This window comes from Aethalodelphis obliquidens, unplaced genomic scaffold (assembly GCF_003676395.1).
Source record: "Aethalodelphis obliquidens isolate GAN/ISIS:26980383/991018 unplaced genomic scaffold, ASM367639v1 scaffold56, whole genome shotgun sequence".
Lineage (NCBI taxonomy): Eukaryota > Metazoa > Chordata > Mammalia > Artiodactyla > Delphinidae > Aethalodelphis > Aethalodelphis obliquidens.
The window spans coordinates 4,555,192-4,577,105 of NW_020838000.1; the positions used below are offsets into that span (position 1 = coordinate 4,555,192).

At 39.9% G+C, this 21,914-nt stretch overlaps 1 pseudogene; it reads right to left on the reverse strand.

Moving 5' to 3' along the window:
- Positions 1 to 1,327: 1,327 nt before the first annotated feature.
- On the reverse strand, positions 1,328 to 20,868 carry LOC113609335 (serine/arginine-rich splicing factor 11 pseudogene; annotated as a pseudogene).
- Positions 20,869 to 21,914: the final 1,046 nt, after the last annotated feature.

Consider the following 21,914-nt stretch of genomic DNA (forward strand, 5'->3'; position numbering starts at 1 on the left):
CCATAAGTAGATCCATCATGTTGGAGGATTTGAATGGCATTTAGGATACTCCTGCCACAATGAACATGCAATCAGTGCATTCTCTACATGGCTCTATTACGGCAATGAATCAAATTCTAGAAATACTGTAAGTAAACTTAATAAAGGAGATCACACAACATAAACGATCCATGCCTACTATAGATGCGTGCAGCTTTTCATTTTTGTTATGAAGCAGACCCAGAATAGTAAAACTGCTTGTTGACTCAATCAGATTTCTACCTGTCAAGAATTGGTTACTCATGTATCATTTTTCTAAAAGCTCTTGGATGTAAATAACTAACATCAACATCAAGAGCTTTATAACCATTTATGACGCAGAGCTGTATACATCTAGATTTGAGATGAACAAATACAGCATTAAGAAATCACACAGCGGAATGACGCTGATGCATGTATACAGTTGGAGTCCCACAGAGGCAATATTCAGTCACTCATATCCATGTCTTCTTCTTGAGATCATCTGCATTCACTGGATCCTCTTAGTGAATCACCAGTTCCCTTTTCCACAGAACATTCTTCTGTCTTTGGAGAACCTGGTTCTTTCTGTTTCTTCTCCTCTTTTTTTCTCTTTCTCGCTGTCATACCCTTGTGCCTCTTCATTGTAGTCCCCGTGTAACCTGTTTTACATCTTTATCACTCTCTGATTTTCTTTCCCGTTTCCTTTCCTTATCTTTACTTTTCTTCTTCTTGCTTGTGGATCGTTCCCTTTCATCTCTGCTTCTTTCTTTGTCTTTATCTTTCTCCTTCTCCTTTTTATGTCTCCTAGGGGATGTTGAGCGAGACAATTTTCTTTTGGGAGACCTAGGCTTTTTAGGAGATCTCATGCCATTACTGCTTCTTCATCGTCATCTCTCTCTGCTTGCACTTCTGGAACGTCTGGCTGTGCTGTAACTTTTTGGTGGTGTTTTAGAACATTTCTTTTCTTTGTCTTCTTCCTTTTTGTCTCTGTTTTTTGACGTGCTCCTTGACCTTCTACCCCTCTCTCCGGAATGAGATCTTCTCTCTCTTGGACTTTTGGATAGTTGTCTACTCCTTGACTTAGAATGTGATCGCCTTCTTGATCTGCTTTTTTTTGTGTGTGTGTGGTACACGGGCCTCTCACTGTCGTGGCCTCTCCCGCTGCGGAGCACAGGCTCCGGACACACAGCCTCAGCAGCCATGGCTCATGGGCCCAGCCGCTCCACGGCACGTGGGATCCTCCTGGACCGGGGCACGAACCCGTGTCCCCTGCATTGGCAGGCGGACTCTCAACCACTGCGCCACCAGGGAAGCCCTTGATCTGCTTCTTGACCACCTGTGCCTAGAAGATGAGGGAATCCTCCTCCTCCTAGAACATGATCTTGACCTCGAGTGCCTTCGTTTTTCTTCCTTCTTACCTGGTCATATAGCAGCAGAAATGAGGAAGTGTGCCTCTGGTACGCTCGTCATGGCTTCCTCTATTTCTTTACTAGAGGTAGCTGATTTCAGACTTGGTGAAACAAGACGAGCATCTACATGATTCAACTTGGAATCAACAGTACTCATAAGTTTCAGCGACTGATCGGCAGCAAGAGACTGAGAAGTCCAAGTTTGCACCAGGAAGCCCAAGTGCAGCAAGGGCAGGACCAAGAGAGGAGCTCCCAAAGCAGCCAGTGGAACAGCGCCAATCTGGGTAAGTGGGTTGGGAGTAGGCAGGAGTCCATCACCGGGCAGAAGACCTGCCACTGCATTAGCTGGTGCCAACAGAGACAAAGCCTTAGTCTCCTTAGGAATAACTCCTTCTGCATATGGTACGACTGTCAAAGCTCTGTCAACGAATACAGTGTTTGTCAGATGCTGTGCCGCAACTGCTGAGTCTGGATCATGGAACTTAACAAAGCAGGCTCGGGATGAGAATGGCAAAGGCGAATCATCAGGCGGGAAGAGGTGCCGTTCGTCGATCTTCCCTAGGGAACCGAAGAGGGTCCGCATCTGCTCAGAGCTAGCGCTCGGGGAGACATTAGTCACCTGAATTACTTCGGTGCCGCTCCCTCCCCCGCCCCCTGGCCCGCCGCTGAGGCCCGGGCCCCCAGTGCTGGGGACGATGGTAGTATTGCTTATGGCGCTCTTGCCTACTCGCTCTCGAGCGAAGTAATTCCAAGATATAAGGCCGGCACCGGCAACGGGAAGGGCTCCTCTGTCCTCCTGCCCCAGACGCTGGCGGTGCCCTGTCTTTTAAGATGACCCATTGCAAACATCAGGAAAGTCTCTTTTAGTACCTTTGCTTTCTGTGTTTGTAACAAAAACAGAAACAGTCATCACGTATTGAGGTTTTAAGACGTGGAGCAAACAGCTAAATGGTTTACAGGTATTATCTCATTGTGATCACAATAATTTTGAGAGGTCCGTCTTATATTCCCTGTTATATGGATCTGAAAATCAAAGCTGGGAAAGGTTAACTAATTTATTTTAGAATTTACAGACAGCGAGAAGCTTAACTTGGATTTGAACTCACATTTCTAAGATTCTAGAGGCCATGATCTTAATTCCGACATTATACTGTCAAAACATGATGGGTGCTTGCCTAGGTGAATTACGCTATTGATACACTAGCATTAAGGATACATTATTAAAGAAATTCATATAATAATCAACAGATTCTGTACTTTTTAATAGCTCTTAAAATTGTCCTTGAGTTACCATGCAGATTATCACAAAATCTCTGCCCCTCTAATTCCATTTCCTCTTCCTAAAACAATAGCACGTAGGTTAGAGAACAATCTCTTCCCACTGCCCTCTGGGGGGACTAGCCTGCATTGCCTGAGGAACCTGAAATGACCTCCCTTAAGACTCAGTGCTGGGTGTCCTCACCACCTCCCTCTGTTCCTCTAGACCCACAACTAGAGTGTAACGCCAGCAGATCCCTGAAGGTGAAGTGCAAAGTGAGACCCACGAGGAGGTGCAACTTGGGTTCTCCAGAAAGCAAATTCTGGGACGGAGATTTGCTTACAGAGAGTTTCTTGGGGCGTGCTCTCAGGAGTAATAACTGTCAGAGGGAATAATGGGGCTGTGCTGCAGTCACAACAAAGGCCTCAGCCACCCCAAGGGAGAGTTGGAGCTGGGAGGCTTGTTCTTAATTGCACAGCTGGGGGCAGGGAGCTGGACATTTAAGTCCCACGTGAACCCGTCACTGGATGCTGGCTGCCCCAAGAAAGGGGCTGTGATGGTGGGGAGGGCAGCTCTCTTCAACTGAGCATAATTCCTGGAGAAGGCTGAGATCAGGGCTGTCAGCAGGGGCATGCCCAGCAGATGGACACAATTCCTTCAGCCTCGGAGGGGCGTCTGAGGACAGAATCCTCTACAAATAGGCGTTCGTTCTATTGTTATTTTCAATTTAACTACTTTGAGGGACTTTATAAGTTTTCATAGGCTTCAGTGGGATTTCCAAGTATTATGCTCTTTTTTCCTAGAAATTTTTATGAGAAAACCTATTTCAAATACAGTTTATGCACTCAGTTTTGTATCATGATGCATTTGGGAATCAAGCTCTCTGTAACTGTGAGGCCTCCCTGCATTTTTATCAATCTTTTGAGACAAGTGTAAACAAAGTGACATAATATGTTTGCAGGCTCCTTACTGAGGAAAAAGTAAGTAAATCAAAATTAGGGGCTGCCCTGGTGGCGCAGTGGTTGAGAGTCCACCTGCCGATGCAGGGGACACGGGTTCGTGCCCCGGTCCGGGAAGATCCCACATGCCGCGGAGCGGCTGGGCCCGTGAGCCATGGCCACTGAGCCTGCGCGTCCGGAGCCTGTGCTCCACAGCGGGAGAGGCCACAACAGTGAGAGGCCCGCGTACTGCAAAAAAAAAAAAAAAAAAATTAATTTGGCAGTGTTCTAGTCATTGTGTACATATGATAAATTGTTTAATCTTCACAGTAAATCGACGTGAGAGATAACATCATTTCCATTATTCAGAGGAAGAAACTGAGGTTCAGAAAAGTTAAAGAAATCAGGCAAAATTTCATATCAATGGCTGCTTTAGGAATTCCCTGTTTTAGTGAAAAAGGTGTATTATATGTCTGTATTAGTTATACATTGTTGTATAACAAGTCACCCCCAAATTAATGGATAAATAGTAAACTGTTATCATCTCATGTAATTTCTGTGGGTCGTGGAAGTGGCTTAGTTGGGTGAGTCTGGCTCAGGGTTCCTCATTTGGTTGGAGCTGAGATGTCCAAGGAACAATATGGAGACTAGGATGGTTAAAATGTTGGAAGGGAGTTATAAGCAGTGTGGCTACAGTCACTGAAAGCCTTGACCAGGGCTGGAAGATGCACTTCAGCTGCTGGTTGGAGGCCTCAGTTGCTTGCTGCATGGACGTCCCCGAAGGGCTGCTTGTATGTTCTCACCACATGGTAGTTGGTGATAGAGCAGGAGGAAGCTGCAATGTCTTCAAGGACCTAGTCTCACAAGTCCCACACAGTCCATTAGGGGCAGTGGAGATGGGCCACACTTTGGGGATGGGAGGCAGTTGAGTAATTTAAAAATTTGTAGACATATTTTAAAACCATCACAACGTTAAGTATGTTAGAGTGTACGCTTTATTTACAAAATTTTCATCACAAATTGGGCACATTATAATTGAACCAACTTTCTTCTTTATTTTTAATTGGAGTATAGTTGACTTACAATATTGCATTAGTTTCTGGTGTACAGCAAAGTGATCCAGTTATATATATATATATATATATATATATATATATATATAGTCGTTTTCTTTTCATATCCTTTTCTATCATGGTTTATTACAATATACTGAATATCATTCCTTGTGCTATACAGTAGGACTTTGTTGTATATCTATTTTATATATAGTAGTGTGTATATGTTAATCCCTAACTCCTAATTTATTTCTCCTTCACCCCCTTTCCCCTTTGGTAACCATAAACTGTTTTCTATGTGTGTGAGTCTGTTTGTATTTTGTAAATAAGTTCATTAGTGTCATATTTTAGATTCCACATATAAGTGATATCATATAGCATTTGCCTTTCTCTGTCTGAGTTACTTCACTTAGTATGATAATCTCTAGGTCCATCCATGTTGTTCTAAATGGCATTATTTCATTGTTTTATATGGATGAGTAATATTTCATTGTATATATATACCACATCTTCTTTATCCATTCATAAACATTTAGATTCCTTCCATGTCTTGGCTATTGTAGATAGTACTTCTATGAACATTGGGGTGCATGTACCTTTTCAAATTACAGTTTTCTCCAGATATATGCCCAGGAGTGGATCATGTGGCAACTCTATTTTTAGTTTTTTAAGGAACCTCCATACTGTTTTCCATAGTGGCTGCAGCAATTTACATTCCCATCAACAGTCTAGGAGGTTGAACCGAATTTCTTGATTGCTACAAGAAGCAGGCCTTTTATATGGCAATATTTTCTTAGTTATGAATATAGATTTTCTCATGTACAATGTTACGAAGTGGAATGAATGTTCATTCTTTATGGAAATTTTGAATATTTTAAGTATTAAAAGATTGTCTTAATGTAACAGTAAGTATTTTCATGTTTAAAATTATTTTATTCATGAGTTTATCCAGTGATTATTTATTGAGGGCATGCTATTCACCAGTACTGTTCTAGGTGCTGGGGGTAAGGCAACAAACAACACAGAAATCACGATATACCTTCATACATCTTGCATTTTCATGGCAGAGATGAGCAACAGCCAGTGACCAGATGATTACAAGTAATCTAGATTGTTAGCTATGAGTCAGGGTACAGTAATAGCTGGTGGAGTGTCTGTAGGCAGGGACCTTGGTAGGGGGTTGGGGCGGAGAGTAAGAGAGGGCACATTTTTGGTTAGCAAAGACCACCCCTGACAGGCTAACACTTGATATGCTCAAGGGACACTGTGGAGGCTAGTGTGGCTGAAATGTTGGAAGGGAGTGACAAGAAATGAGGTTGGAAATGTGTCCAGGGACCAGATCCCAAGAGTCTTGGAGGCTATAGGCATTAAAGACTTTGAGTTTTACTTTAAGTGTTATAGAAGCCAAGGGAGGCTTGAGAACGAGAGAATGATATGGTCTAACATACACTCTAAAAGCCAGATGCTTTTTGGAGAATAAACTCTAGTGAGATAGAAGTTCAAGCAGGACTCCCAGCTGGGAGATGGCCCAGAATCCAGAGATGACAGTGTCTTAGAATAGGGAACAGGACAGGAGAGGGAAATGGTCAGACTCAGGTACATTTGTACAGGAGAGAAATAAAGGGGTAAAGGGTAACCCAAAGGCTCTGACCTCAGGGCACTAGTCAGTTAATATATAAATGAGTACTTCTCTCTATAATTTATGCTCACTGCTGAAATGTTTTCAGACATTGCTTTTCCCCTTGAAGAAATTCAGAAAACAACTTAGTTTGAGAGAACATTCTTTACAACTACCAGGTTATTAAATTAACTTTTCCTGTTACCCAAGCTTTAGTCACATTAATACTGCACTCAGAGAGCGAGAAATCAATAAAGCCTTTAAATACCCATGATTATTAGTTCATATACGTTTATATAAAATTTGTTTAATAAAAGTATCAATATTTAATTTTAATTTGGTATGAAATGAAGTTTGTTATCAATTTTAAATTTCTTTTGATAACGTTTTTATACTTTAGGAGTCAAAATATTCTATGTCTGGTAATTGAATAATGAAGCAATTGGAAATGAACCTCAAAACTCTCTTCTTTAATTAATAGTCACTGTTTTTGTAAAATTTCTCAAGTGGATGGCCTTTCTTATTAGATTTTCTCTTATTTTCTGATTGAGCAGTGCTAACCAAATAATAATCTATGTTATGTCATGTATTAAATATTCCAAACTTTATTTCTTCATGCTGTAGGGTCAGTAGTTTCCATGGATGTTAACATGTTTTAAATGAGAATTAAAATGGATTCACTGTTCAAATAAGTTTTAGAAATATAAACAAAGTTTAAAAAATTTCCCAGAATTTTCTAGAGCATTCAGTGTATCAATGTGCATTTTCTCTGTCCAAAGAGGAAGTACAATTTACATAACTAAAACTTATTGACCAAGTAATGGTTTAATTTCCCCTTTAGTAAAAGGCTTGCCTATCCTTTTCCCTTCATTAATATTACTCTATTCACTTACTTATGGAAAATAGAGTATATATTGATAGTGGATTGAAATTCACTTTGAACTTAATCATTATTATTCATTTTTTTCAATAAATATTTGTTGAGCACCTAGGATGGGTGTTTAGGGCCAGGGATACAGCAGTGAAAAAAATTGACATCATCTCTGATCTTGAGAATTTATATATGGTCTTCAAACTGAGTCCCCATATCTGCTGGAAGAGAAAAAGACATTCCCAGAAACTGATGAATGGATTTAGGGAATACAGTTCCAGACGTTCTGTGCATAATCTTTCCTAAAAACGAATGTACCTGAGAAAGCTCTGGCAAACGGTTCCTGCCCACCCTCTTCTCCCCACAACCCTTTCGCAAAAGACATTTCTCTAGCTTTGCACAAGAAAGGGATACCATTACCCACCTCTTATCTCACTTCGGTGCATCGTTTCATGGAGGAAAATCTTCCCAGCACCAGCCCCAGGTTGGTGTTGATGGTAAGAAAGCTAATAACCCTAATCCCCTAGTCCTAGCTCACAGCCCCACCCGCACACTCACACACAGACACTTTGTCTGTTGTGTCTGTTGTTGGGTCTCCCTCTCCCTCCCTTCCTCCCCCTTTTCCTCCCTCTCTTACACACACACACACACACACTCCTGTTGCGCAAGTGAGAAGTTTGTTGTTTTATTAACTCTCAGTGCTGACCAGAAGGGCGGTCACCTCCAGGATCTCCAGAGTCCCACTGGGAGACATGACTCCTGATAGTTTAGTTCCTGAGCCAGGTCAGCAAGTAATTTCCTGGCAGCTTGGCTCTTCCCGATGTGATGTGTCATGTGGGTGTTCTTTTCCTTCTTCTCAAATCAGAGCTAGTTGGAAGTTTAGGAGCGATTGAACTAAAACTCCTGTGAGCTCAACTACACTCCTGGCTGATAAGCATCCCTGAAAAAGATGTTCGGAGGAAAAAGCTGGCTTTAAGGGAAGATACCAGACTTCTTGCTCTGGAGGTAGGCAGTGGTCCATCCGTTACCCGGCAGCAGTCATAGGGCAAACCACAGGACCTTAACCAACTATACGAAGGAAATTATAAACGAAGGTTAAAATGTCAAATTGGCTTTCAGAAGCTCATGTAACACATCATACATTTGAAATAGTGTAGATTTGCAATAAAAGTATTTAAAAATAATTTAAACTATTTAAGTTGTTTCAATGTCCTGACTATTGTAAATAGAGCTGCAATGAACATTGTGGTACATGACTCTTTTTGAATTATGGTTTTCTCAGGGTATATGCCCAGTAGTGGGATTGCTGGGTCGTATGGTAGTTCTATTTTTAGTATCTGCCATACTGTTCTCCATAGTGGCTGTATCAATTATCATTCCCGCCAACAGTGCAAAAGGGTTCCCTTTTCTCATGACCAATGATAGATGAATGGATAAAGAATACGTGGTACATATATACAATGGAATATTACTCAGCCATAAAAAGGAACGAAATTGGGTCATTTGTAGAGATGTGGATGGACCTAGAGTCTGTCATACAGAGTTAAGTAAGCCAGAAAGAGAAGAACAAATATCATATATTAACACATGTATGTGAAATCTAGAAAAATGGTACAGATGAACCTATCTGCAGGGCAGGAATAGAGACCCAGATGTAGAGAACATAAGGGTGGACACAGGGCAGGAAGGGGAGGGTGGGATGAATTGGGAGATTAGGTTTGACATCAATACACTACCTTGTGTAAAACAGATAGCTAGTGGGAAACCGCTGTATAGCACAGGGAGCTCAGGTCGGTGCTCTGTGACGACCTAGATGGGTGGGATGGGGGAGTGGGAGGGAGGTCCAAGAGGGAGGGGATATAGGTATACATAGAGCTGATTCACTTCACTGTACAACAGAAACTAACACAGCATTGTAAAGCCATATTACTCCAATCAAAACAAAAAGTATTTAAAAATGTAAAGAGAACATATGGTAAGGTCCCTATTTTTTTTAATGTGGCATCACTGAATTATTTAACTCTGAGAACTCTCAAATGAGCTCACGGTCCTGAAATATTGTTTGACCACACTCATTTGCCTGCCCCCACCATAAACTGCCCGCCTCCCATTCCCTGTGACCAATCAGGGTTGGAATCACAGCCTCACTTTATGGCACATCCGTTGTCCAATTCTCTGAAGAGGCCATCGTTGTGTGAGGAGTGGGGAGAGCCGGGCCCGTTTTGCTGAGTCAGCAGTTCAGGAGTGTTGCTGCCTTAGCTCGAATCCTGGAGGCTTGGGTCCCAGGCAGCTGTTGATAATCCAAGGCAGCGTTTTGGAAGCAGCTCGTATCAAATTCCCTTCCCCATTTCTTATTCTTCACTTAAGCTTCATTGAGTCCCCACTCTTTTGAAATGAAAAGTGTGCTGACTAATACAGTTTGTTTTGTCCAACAAGAAAGTGGATGATACAGCGCCAATAATGTTGAATTATCAAAACATGAATTACAGGAATTTTAAGAAACCATCTCTCTTTCAGCCAAACTACAATTCCTTCCTGGCCTCTGCCAGCTCCCGTAGCATTGCCTAAGGGTCCTGCATGATCAGTTGGAATTATTTAGAGTTGGTTTCTCCCTCCCTCCCTCCCTTCCTTCTTTCTCTCCTTCCTTCCCTTCTTCATTTATTTTCCATGATACTGCTTGATTGGAGTAAACAAGAATATGGCCTAAATGCCAGGCTTAGCAGATGCAAACCATGAATTATCATGATTTTTCCACCAGTCTTTATTTCAACTGATCTAATTATCTGCCAATTTGGTGTTTCCAGGGTGTGGGGGCCAGCAAAAGTAAATTGGGCTTAAAAAATGCTTTGGAGTAATTTACATCTGCTTTTAAGTAACGAGATTGCAATATCAGTTGATATAATAAAAACAAAATACTGATTTTCCTATTCCAAGTCCTTTTCCAAAGCAATTTATAATGATGTGATCTAACATATCATGTTGAATGTTTTGCTGTGTTCCAGGAACAGTGCTAGTCACTTTAAAATGATTATCTGATTTACTGCACAGAAACGATGAGATAGGTATTATTCCTATTGTTATTTCTATTTTAAGAAGAGTAAGCCTTGGGTGGGAAGAAAATGTCCTTAAATACTAAACACCTATAAGTATGAAATGCACACTGTTGGCACCCCCCCCAAAAAGTAAAATATTTTATTAACATTTTATAGGGATTCCATGTTGAAATGATACTGTTTTCGATATGTTGGGTAAAATAAAATTTGTAACTCGAGTTAAAAAAGAGAAAGAATAAGCTGCGGTTGAGAGAATTTAATGAACCTGCCCAGGGTCACACAGCTAGCAAATGGCTTGGCTAGAATTCAAATCAGGTCGATGTCTCTCTAGAGCCTGAGACTTTACCACAAATATCTTACACAGGGTCACACAGCAAATGCTCAGATAGGGTTGGTTAAATTATTAGTTTCAATATGTCATTTCACTGTGTTTCACTTCACATCTCTGCCACAGCTTCATGATGGATAGAGGAACCTTACTGATTTGCCTTCTCATTCTGAGTGGCCATTGCCCATCCTGCCTGGGTGCCACCATGAGACACATGGAACTTATTTGAAAGGAACCTGCAGGCTGTAGATGAGCCCAGCCAAACCCACTGAGATCAGCTGAATCCAATCTATTCAAACATGAGCATGAGAAGAAATGACAGTTGCTTTAACCCAATGAGGTTTTTTTTTTTTTAAAAAAAATTGAAGTATAGTCGATTTACAATGTTGTGTTAGTTTCAGGTGTACAGCAAAGTGATTCAGTTATACATATATATATATATATATATTTTTTTTTTTTTTTTTTTTTTTTTCAGATTCTTTTCCCTTAGGGGTTACTCCAAAATATTGAGTATAGTTCACTGTGCTATACAGTAGGTCCTTGTTGGTGATCTATTTTATATATAGTAGTGTGTGTCTGTTAATCCCAAACTCTAATTTATCCTCCCCGCCTTCCCCTTTGATAACCGTAAGTTGGTTTTCTATGTCTGTGGGTCTATTTCTGTTTTGTATATAAATTCATTTGTATCATTTTTTTTAGATTCCACAAATAAGTGATTTATGATATTTGTCTTTGTCTGGCTTACTTCACTTAGTGTGATAATCTCCATGTCCATCCACGTTGCTGCAAATGGCATTATTTCATTCCTTTTATGGCTGTGTAATATTCAGTTGTATACACGTACCACATCTTCTTTATCCATTCAGTCCACTGAGATTTGCTGTGGTTTGTTAGACAGCACTATTATGACAATAAGTGACATGTTGCAGAAAATGAATTAAGACGTTCAAAATGCACTGGCTGAATTTGGTCTGTAGACTTGGGTTTTTTGTTTATTTTATTGTTTTGTGTTTTTGATCAGAATCATTTTCAACTTCTTTCTAATCTGAATGTCCTCAGGAGGACAGGTACCCTCCAATGTGCTATGGTTCCCAAAACTCAAGCCAGTTCTACCTGGGATTTCTTACACCCAGTTACATTCCCACCTACCTGGCCCTTGACAGAATTTCAGCTTGTGGTCTTTGCCATAGTCTGTGATGGAGAGGTGCTAAGCTTTCACCTGGTGTATATTTTATTTCCTCCTTGATTTAAATTTACTCTCTAGAGATCTGTATCACATATTGAATTTTTGGAGTAAGTCAGAAACCTGGATAGATTGTGAAAGTCCGTAGGAAATAGTCACTGTTTTGGGTTGTTTTTATTTAGTTTATTTTATATAAACATATATATTATATTACATTATACTATATTATATTGCACTGTAATGGATTCATAGAATTTTGGAATTTTATTTAGATATATAACATACTAAATATATGTAATATTCAATGGAATAATAGAATTATAAATTAGATTAGACCTGAAAATATAAGGCATTAAAAACTGCTTAGTTTACTTGGAAAAATTATGTGGCTTATATCTGTTTAATGATTTAATCAAAAGTGGAAGTCTTTACTATTGACATAGAGAAATCAAGTGAACTGTTAATTTATAGTACAGTTACGAGTATAATTTTTCCTTCAAATTCTTCAATTTTGGTCACATAAAAATTAATATAAATCTTAGTGATTGTTCTTTGTTTATTCAAAGTAGGTATAATTGAATATGTACCTATATTTTCCAATTACCTGTTGGATACATGCAATATAATCTACAGTAAAGTTTTCCTTGGTTCAACTTTTCCTTTGTTTTTATGGGATAAGCCTTAAAACTTTTCCATAATATAAATTACTTCTCCCAATACAATTTAATTTAGAAAATTACCTGTTTTTGAGTATTTTACAATGTGCTCCAAACAGAAAACTGATCTGAGGACGACTCGACTCTATCCATCACAACTGGAATGTAACTTGTCTTGAATGAATTAATCAACAGATGATGGATTTCTTAGGCATTAAAAGTAACTCATTCAGTAAACCTCACGGTATTTGCCATCACTTATGTGAATGAAAATGAGAGAAGAAAATGAAAGAAGAAAACATCACTGGAAGAGCAGGGAATTGCTTTCCTACCATGGTAGTTCTCTGAGCATTCCAGATAGCAGACTTGGGGGAAAATGGCTGGTGGGTTGTCCATTTTAATTAAATGCCAATGAACTACCTTAAACGAGATTTTAGTCAAGCGACAATGTCCTTTGTATATGAACATATGTAGCAAAGGGCCGTCAAGGCATTGTGTTTTTAAGAGAATATCTCTATTGAGTATTCTAGTACAGAGAGAAAGACAGTGAGGAATAGTAGTCCTGAAAACATACGGTTAATGAAATTGCAGCAGAAGTGAGCAGTTTTAGAAAAGTTTATCTGGTCTGCAAAAATGCGTGTTGGTGCTTTGAATTGAAACCCTAAGTGAATATTTTCCTTCGACTCTTTCTTCTTAGTGGCCATTTGTTATCCCACTTAGCAGATCCCCTGCTGCCTGCTCTAACTGTCATTTTGGTTGGAACAGTTGTGCTGAGCTACTATCATCAGTTTTCCTCCTAGTTGACTCTGCCAAGGCTGACAATTATTATACTAAAAAGTGCTTGTTCAGTAATGTTCAGTCATTCAGATTACCTTCCTCATTATTTTTCTTCCCTGGAGGCAGTGGATATGAACAGTCTCCAGCTCTTCACCTGGGGCTTAGAGATAGAGAAATTTGTTTAGATCTCAGTTATAATTCTATCTTTGATTAATGGCAAAGAGATTTGAGTCTCATTTCTCAGGAGCAGCTGAGGTCCCAAGTAGCCACATATAGACAACCTAGATATGACTTCAATGTCTCCAGGCTTCACTGGCTTGAGGGAAAGTTCTGGAAACCAAAATACAGAGGGTAAAAAAAAAAAAAAAAAAAAGTAGAAACAGGATGTTCTGAATAATTTTTAAAAGTGATTACAGTACTTTATACCTAAAATTATTTTTAAATATCACCTAACCTCAGCATTTGAAATGAGATGGTATTAGAAAAGTTGTTCATGAAGAGCTCATCTCTCTGAATCTCTAAATAACTTTCCGGGAACTGGAAATGAAGTGAAAATTGAAAGGGAGGTAGAAGCTTGTAGCTTTCTCTTCCCAACAAATACTGTGGAAGATGAAATTTGGTTTTGTGTTCTGGACTGAATCTCCTTCCCCATTTCTTAAAAACCCCTCCCCTTTAATTATCTCTTTTTTCTCTACTAGAAGTTTTCCGTGTGTGTGTGTGTGTGTGTGTGTGTGTGTGTGTGTGTGTGTGTGTGTATGTGCTATATTTAATTGCACAAAGCAGAGTCTTTACCTCTGCCCCCCACCATTTGGCATCATATATCTAATACCCTTTACAGTAAATCATGACAAGGAAGTTTCTGCATACAGCATCTGTTTCCATCATCAGAAGGACTAGTTCATTTCCTCTCTGACTCTCCTTCCTCACATTCAGCTGAAGTCCTCATCTTTTATATTTTTAAAGACTATTTTTTTAGAGCAGCTTTAGGTTCATAGCAAAATTGAGAAGAAATTACAGATTTCACATATACTTGCTGCTCCTGTGTATGCATTTGGGATATATAACCCAGAATGCTCTCTGCTTTGTCCCTTTTAAACTAAATGACAGTGGCTTCTGCTCTCTGAGTGGCAAAGATGTCAAGGAGATAACTGTGTGGCAGAGTCAGCCACAATGAGCTCCTCACTTTGAAGTTTTGTTCAGCTCTGGAACATTGCAAACTATAGCCTGTTAATAGGGTCCAGGAAAATGGAGAACTGCAACCTATCCTGGTTGTGAGAACTGGAATTTTAAATTAGTCTCTTGATTTGGTGATTGCAAAGCTCAGACCTCTTGCCTAATGTAGAGTAAAAAAAAAAAAAAAAAGAGGTTGAATAGTTAGTATTTGACGCAAGTCTGTGATCTTCCAAAGAATCAAACAAGCCATCTCAGACACAAGAGTTCATTTTGATTCTGAAGCTGTACAAATGTCTAGATGTTCTTTCTTAAATTGGAGCTTTACAGTAACTTCAGTTACTGAGCCAGTCTGAGCCCATATTAAGTATCCAACTCACACTGTTGGTTCATATCGAGCTTCATGTCATCTGAAAAGCCCAAGACCTTTTTTTTTTTTTCCTTTTTTGCGGTACGCGGGCCTCTCACTGTTGTGGCCTCTCCCGTTGCGGAGCACAGGCTCCGGACGCGCAGGCTCAGCGGCCATGGCTCACGGGCCCAGCCGCTCCGCGGCATGTGGGATCTTCCCGGACCGGGGCACGAACCCGCGTCCCCTGCATCGGCAGGCGGACTCTCAACCCCTGCGCCACCAGGGAAGCCCCCAAGACCTTTTTAATATTAGTAAGACTGTAGTTAAGCTGTGTCTTCCACATTCTGTATTTTTGAAATTGTTTTGAATTTTGTTGTTATTATCAGTGATCATGGTGTATTTGTCTAATCTAACCCTCACTCACTGTTCTGTTAATCGCATCTTCCTGATTTTTCTTTAGTGTTATCACACTTCTGTAAGTTGTATTCATGTGTTTGTGAGGATTCATCCCCCTCTCTGAGCTGGGCATGGGATTCGTGTCAAGCCAATCAGATACCACAGTCCTCTGGCCACAGTCCAGTATTTCAGAGCCAATGATATATACAGTTCTGGGTCATTTGTAGAGATGTTTCAAAGAGAGTTTTTCTCTTCTGAACCTGAGAAGCAAAATAACAACCCGTGCAGTGACAGGAACCTTCTCAAGAGTAAACATAGAGGAAAGCAGAGAAATCTACAGAAGAGGAGATCTCATCTAATGACATCATTTGAGGCCCTTCTTTAATTTTTATTTAATGTTCACCTGTAGAATCTTCAGTTACCTGAGTCAGTAAATGCTCTTCTTCTCTGCTTAAGCCTGTTTGAGTTGCATCTCTGTCTTCAGCAAGCAAGAGAGTTGACTAATACAAACATAGCTCAATGCAGCAGTGATTGCCATTCAATGTCATTTGCCTTCTCTAGTTTTTCCAGCCCATCAACATTTTAGAAATCCTGATTCTATCCCAGCTTTGCATCGTCAGAAAGTTTAATGTCGGTCTTCTCTGTATTTCAACTTAGGTCGTTGACACAAATCTGGAACATCAAATGGCAAGTCTCCAGTGTCTAATTAAGACTTTATTCCCATAATTGTTTACCATGTCCCCAAAACATACCATATGAGACAACCTACCTTGTCTAAGGAGTAATCCACCCTACAAACTTGTCATCAGCACGATTTCTTTGTATCAGTATATGATTTCTGAAATTTATTTTTCATCATTTTACAAAATCAACATAGCAAATCCCCATCACCCATCACAACCATAGGGTATGGAGTCAGACTGTTGAAATCCCAACACTACATCTGCAACCACTTGTTTGATCTCGGGCAAGTTATCTAGCCTCTCTGAGCTACAGTGACTTTACCCATAAAGTGAGGATAAGAATGAAATCTTCCTCAAAGGGTTGTAAGAATTAAATGCGAATAACATATATAAAGAATCCAGCCCTGTGTCAGTTAGTATTCCAGCACACAACAGATGACACATTCAAACTAGGGTGGTTGGTTCACAATGGTTTCATACGGAGACCATTTACTAAGGTGTGGGCAGCATGTGGAAGAATCATGAGGATGATGGTGGAGTTGATCACACCACAGGTTTAACAGCAAAAGGAAGGAACAGCTGCAGGAGCTCAGAAGCAGAGTCAGGTAAACACAGAAACCTAGGGAAGAGCAGTGACCATCAATGGGAACAGGGGACGGATACACAGCCAGCCTCAAGCAACCCCACATGGACGGAGCAGGAAACCAAATTCCAACCCCCTGCTCTTCCTTCGCTCTGATATCCCACCAGGGATCCCCGGTGGCTAAATCCAATTAAGAGCCAGAGGACAAGGAAACCAGTTGATGCGCCCAATGTAGATTAGTCTCCCAGTCACAGAACAGGTGGAAAAGAATGGAGAGTCCTGGAGTAGCCAATGGAATACATCCATCAAAAGTTCAGTGCCTAAAACAGTACACTCATAAAAAATATGTCTTTTTTTTTTAACCAAAATCATTTAGTAACCTATTCAGTTTCCCTAACAATCTTGGAATATAATTATCCTAGATTTGCAGAAAATTTAACATAAAATGTCTCCTTTTTATGTTTCGTATTAGGTTGAACCACATGAAATTGTCATTTTGCAGCTCAAAAGTAGCTTACTGCCTATACTTTCATGTGATTCAAAGTAATACACTAAAATTGAATATTCTCTAGTCTGATGGGACTAGATTTATGGTCCACTTTGCATTAAAGGAGAATGATGGGAAATTTGGCTGGAATGGTAGACTGGAGACAGGTAGATAAGGACATTGGATGTCATGATCAGAAGTTCTAAACTTAGCATGTACTAGTTAAGAAGCTACTGGGGTTGTTAAAACTAGGGTGTGATGCTTTCAGGGTTAGAAAGGTAACATTTTTCTAGGGCTAGCATGCCATCTGCCTCTGACAATGAGCCTGCTTCTTACCTGTATCTTATATATTCTGTCTGTTGCTTGAATCATAGCCAAAGAGAAAGTTTGTATTGTTATTAATCATTTTAGAAGGCTCCATTCATGATTTACATCAGTCATATTGACGTCCTTAGAGGTTTTTAGCTACTTTTGGCAATAGCTTTCCCACTTTTGGCAATAGCTTTCCCACTTTTGGCTTCTTTCCATGTTCTGCGTAGGGATCTTTTATAGTCATTTTGTTAGTATGTCATTGCGAAACCCCAAAACCTCCCTAGACCGCTATATAAATTGCAAGGCATTGTTGAAATGAAAGGTAATTTGATTATAATTTGGAGTCTCCATCCTTAGGGTCATGCCTGATCATATATATTTTAACTTTCTTTGAGATAATAGACCCAATAATGATAATATCCATCACTGCAGTGTACATTTAAGAAACATGCTTAACTATAGAGTCTTGGGTGTATATTTCTTTTTTTGTTTGTTTTCCGGTTTACAAATAGATTTATTCAAACACTTGAGCAAAAATACCTCTTACGTTATTAAGTTTAGCGCAATCAAAGGAAAACTTCTCAATTTACCTTATTTATTAGTGGTGAAAGTACACCAAATAGAGAAATTAAAGTTAGGTCTTCCAGTTCACCCTCAGCATCAGGATAAACCCCAAGTAATCGTAGAAGAAACATAGATCAATGTTGTTATAAATGTGGCACGTGGACATATATCCCAAAACAGCTAACAAAGAAGAAAAAGACAACAGAATTGAATACATGAAAGTTTAAACTTTCATATCGGCAAACTGTCATAAATGACCTGAAAATAGAATCCAAGCAAACTATTTACAATTTATATCAATATATCTGACAAAATTGAAATAAATATGTAAGACCCAAGTAGACAAATAGGTGAAGAAAATGATTTATAATTTACATAACTGACAAAAAATTGAAATAAATATATAAATAACTAAGATTGGGTGTATATTTCTTTGCTTAGCATGTAGGAATCTGTGATGCTTATCATTTATTATCAAGATCTGAAGTTCTTGATGTCAGAATATTAACTATTTCTTTTCTGCCTACAACCAAAAGAATTAGAATTAAGCTCCCTAAATAAGGCTAGTTTCACCAAACTTTTGATTCATTAAGCTGTCGGGAATGTAAGTAAAGAATGTGTTTGGAACTCTGCTTTAGTAGAATAAAATTTACTTCAGTCTGTAGATTATGATGATAATGACACCAACAGCAACACTAATAACATTTGTCAATGTCAGTCCTGCTCCAGGCTCCATTCCAGCTGTTCTTTGTGTATTATCTCATTTAACTGCCTTGAACAACTCTGTGAAACAGGTGCTACTATTATCCCCATTTTTTTTTTTTTTTTTTTTTTGCGGTATGCGGACCTTTCACTGTTGTGGCCTCTCCCGTTGCGGAGCACAGGCTCCGGACGCACAGGCTCAGCAGCCATGGCTCACGGGCCCAGCCGCTCCGCAGCATGTGGGATCTTCCCGGACCGGGGCACGAACCCGTGTCCCCTGCATCGGCAGGCGGACTCTCAACCACTGCGCCACCAGGGAAGCCCTATTATCCCCATTTTAATGATGAAGAAACTGAGGTAAAAAAAAACAAGTCAGAGGGCAGGCAGATAGTAAGTAGGACAGCCAGGATTCTAAGGAAGGCCATTTGATTCCAGGGATCGTGAAGTTAGCCAGTAATTTATAAAGTCTCCTTAGTAATTTAGGGAGCCTACCACTGACACATTTTGTCTCTCATGGATGTTTGTATTTAGTTGAGAGACATCTTCTTTCATGTGTATTAGTCATCCTGTTGTCCTTGCAAATCCTAGTCCAGCACTTTGCTCTTGGTTAGTGCAATTCAATGAAATTGAATGAAATTCAATTTTCTATACCATACACCCTGATGTTTATAGCGCTCCTGCTTTTTCTTCTCTCTCTCTCATTCCAGTATTTCCCACTATTCCATTCTCCCTGGGTTTGTGAGTTTCTCACAATACTTTTGTCACTTGATGTAATTCTCTTGCTTTTCCTCTTAGATCACTTCATATATAGAAGACGTATTCCAATCATTACTCTTTTTGGACCCACACTTGGTGACCTCTGTGTATCTCGGTTGGCAGCATGCTTTAAAATATTGTCTTTTGTGTCTTTTGGAGCTGTGTTGGGTCTTCATTGCTGCGCGGTGGGCTTTCTCTAGGTGCGGCGAGAGGGGGCTACTCTTCGTTGCCGTGCACGGGCTTCTCATTGCGGTGGCTTCTCTTGTCGCAGAGCACAGGCTCTAGGCGTGCGGGCTTCAGTAGTTGTGGCATGTGGGCTCAGTAGTTGTGGCTCATGGGCTCCATAGTTGTGGCTCACGGGCTCTAGAGCACAGGCTCAGTAGCTGTGGCGCATGGGCTTAGCTGCTCCGCAGCATGTGGGATCTTCCCGGACCGGGGCTCAAACCCATGTCCCCTGCATTGGCAGGCGGATTGTTAACCACTGCACCACCAGGGAAGTCCCTAAAATATAGTCATTTGGTTGATTAACCATGCTCTGCTGTGGGGAAAAGTGAGTATTATCTGTATTCTTCCCTGTCGTTTACTCCTGAGAACAATTGAGCAGTCTCTCCTCCATGAATCTGCTCCCTTTTACCTATGGTCTTCAGTTGGTTTAGTTCCTACAGTTTATCTGAATCCTTTTCTCTAACCCCCGAACATCATTGAGTTTCGCATATGTTGTTTAAATGCTCTTGGTGGAGGCGAGGCTCCTGCCAGAAGGTCCTTGTCCTCCTGGTAAGCGCCCTACCACTTACTGGCACCATATCTTTTTAATCCTAGTTGTCAAAGCCTCGGAAAACGAATACATTTTACTTTGGCTCGTTACTTTCCATTTCTGCTTTTTCCCTTTTAGCTCTGCCTTTTCGCTTGGACTGTTCATGCTCACTGTACCTAATCATTCATCACTGAGCCACCAGGACACTGCATGTCATTACTGCCTGGGACACCTGACAGGATCCTTAGTGCTCCTGGATGCCAAGATTCTCTTCATTTTTCTGCAGAGTGGTCATAATTTTGTAGCCTACAGTCTGCCTCTTAGAATGAACCACAACCACTTGTTTCTTCCAGAAACTCCCCTTGAAAATAGCCCTGGCGCATTGCTTCTTTTATAAAAGTCTCCTCGATAAGGTGGGAGTTTGGAGGAATGTTTCCTTTAGGCTGATCTGGTCACGTCTTTCTCCTGTCTTTCTGCGGTATTTTCCCTCTGAGCCCAGCTTATCAATGATGATTACTTTAGCAACTACTCACGGCTTAGCTCACAGTATTTCAAAACAAAGGCAACACTTTTAAAACTCGTTTTAAAATGTCGTTTTCAAGAAACCACTTTTTTGGTGCATACGCGGTCATGCTCTGGGTTTCCGTGATAAGTTATCGCGTTTTCTCTTTAGTCGAAGGGTATTATGCTTGGATTTAGTGCAGCGTTTTGCTTAACATTCAAAAGATCTTTGAAAGAAAGAAGTAGGGGCGATTTTGCTATATCAGCAAAGGGAACAAGGCTGAACAGCTCTGTATCTCACGAGAATTTAAATGGCATTACCTGGCCCTGTGAAGACAGGGTGGGAAAGTTTTGTCGGTCTTCTAATATTTCTTCGCACTCTACTAGTTGTTCTGAACCTGATTGCTTTTTAATGGAAATCCGACTAAGCGATATAAGGGATTTAACGCTCTTCATCCGGAACATTTTCTATTCACTATACGGTTCACTGAGACCCAGATGCAAGCTAATATTAAATTACTCAGTGTTCAGTGATTTTCTTGCACAGACGGTGGTATTTAAATCTGCAGTGTTGACTTTATGTGCAAATCTTTTGGGTAACCTAAAAACAATGTAAAATGGTTAAGTGGTACTATTTTTAAAATTTGCCCATAAAACATATGTTTAAAAGTATTTGACATCTAAATCTTGAAATACTCTCACACCAAAGGATAAATTCGACACATCACTGCACTGATTTCAGATATTTTTATTCAATTATCATATGCATTACTTTTGCCGAGAATATCAAGGAAACTAAAATGTGCAATCTTTCATTGCCCTGATTATTGCTTTTACCATACTTAATGTTACTTTTTAAAATATTTATTGATGTATTTTTGAATTAAAATATTTGTGATGATTACAGTATTCTTAAAAATAACATGCCAGTAAGAAAGCTGGTGTGAATTAGCATTGCATGATACTACTTATGAGATCATTTGATAGCTCTAACATCTATTTATATGTTTTTATTGCACAATGTGTTAAATCTGTGATACATATTTTTACAGTTTACTATATTCAAGTTGACTTCTTTCTCCCTCATTTTAAATGTCTTTCTGTCAATAAATTTTAACCATGTAAATTCCCTCTTTTGAGATTCAATTCATGATAATTAGGATAGGACTTTAATTTAATGTATTATCCTGGTAAGATGACCAACCATTTGGTTTGCCCAGGACTGTTAGGTTCTCTGGGAGCAGGACTTTCGGTTTTAAAACTGGGACTACCTGCCCCAGGAAAATCACTTTTGTTTGCTTGGGCTCAGGGATTTCCCAGGATGCAGCATTTTGTGTTAAAATGACGAACGTTCTCGGTGAACCAAGATGACTGGCCACCCTACATCCTGATTATTACTCTAGTTTTAGCTAGAGCATTTTTAATCGTGGTTCTTGGTACCGAAGTAAATATTAAAGGTAATCTGGTGTAACCTAATACAAACTGCTCAAATAAGTTTTTACTGGAAATTG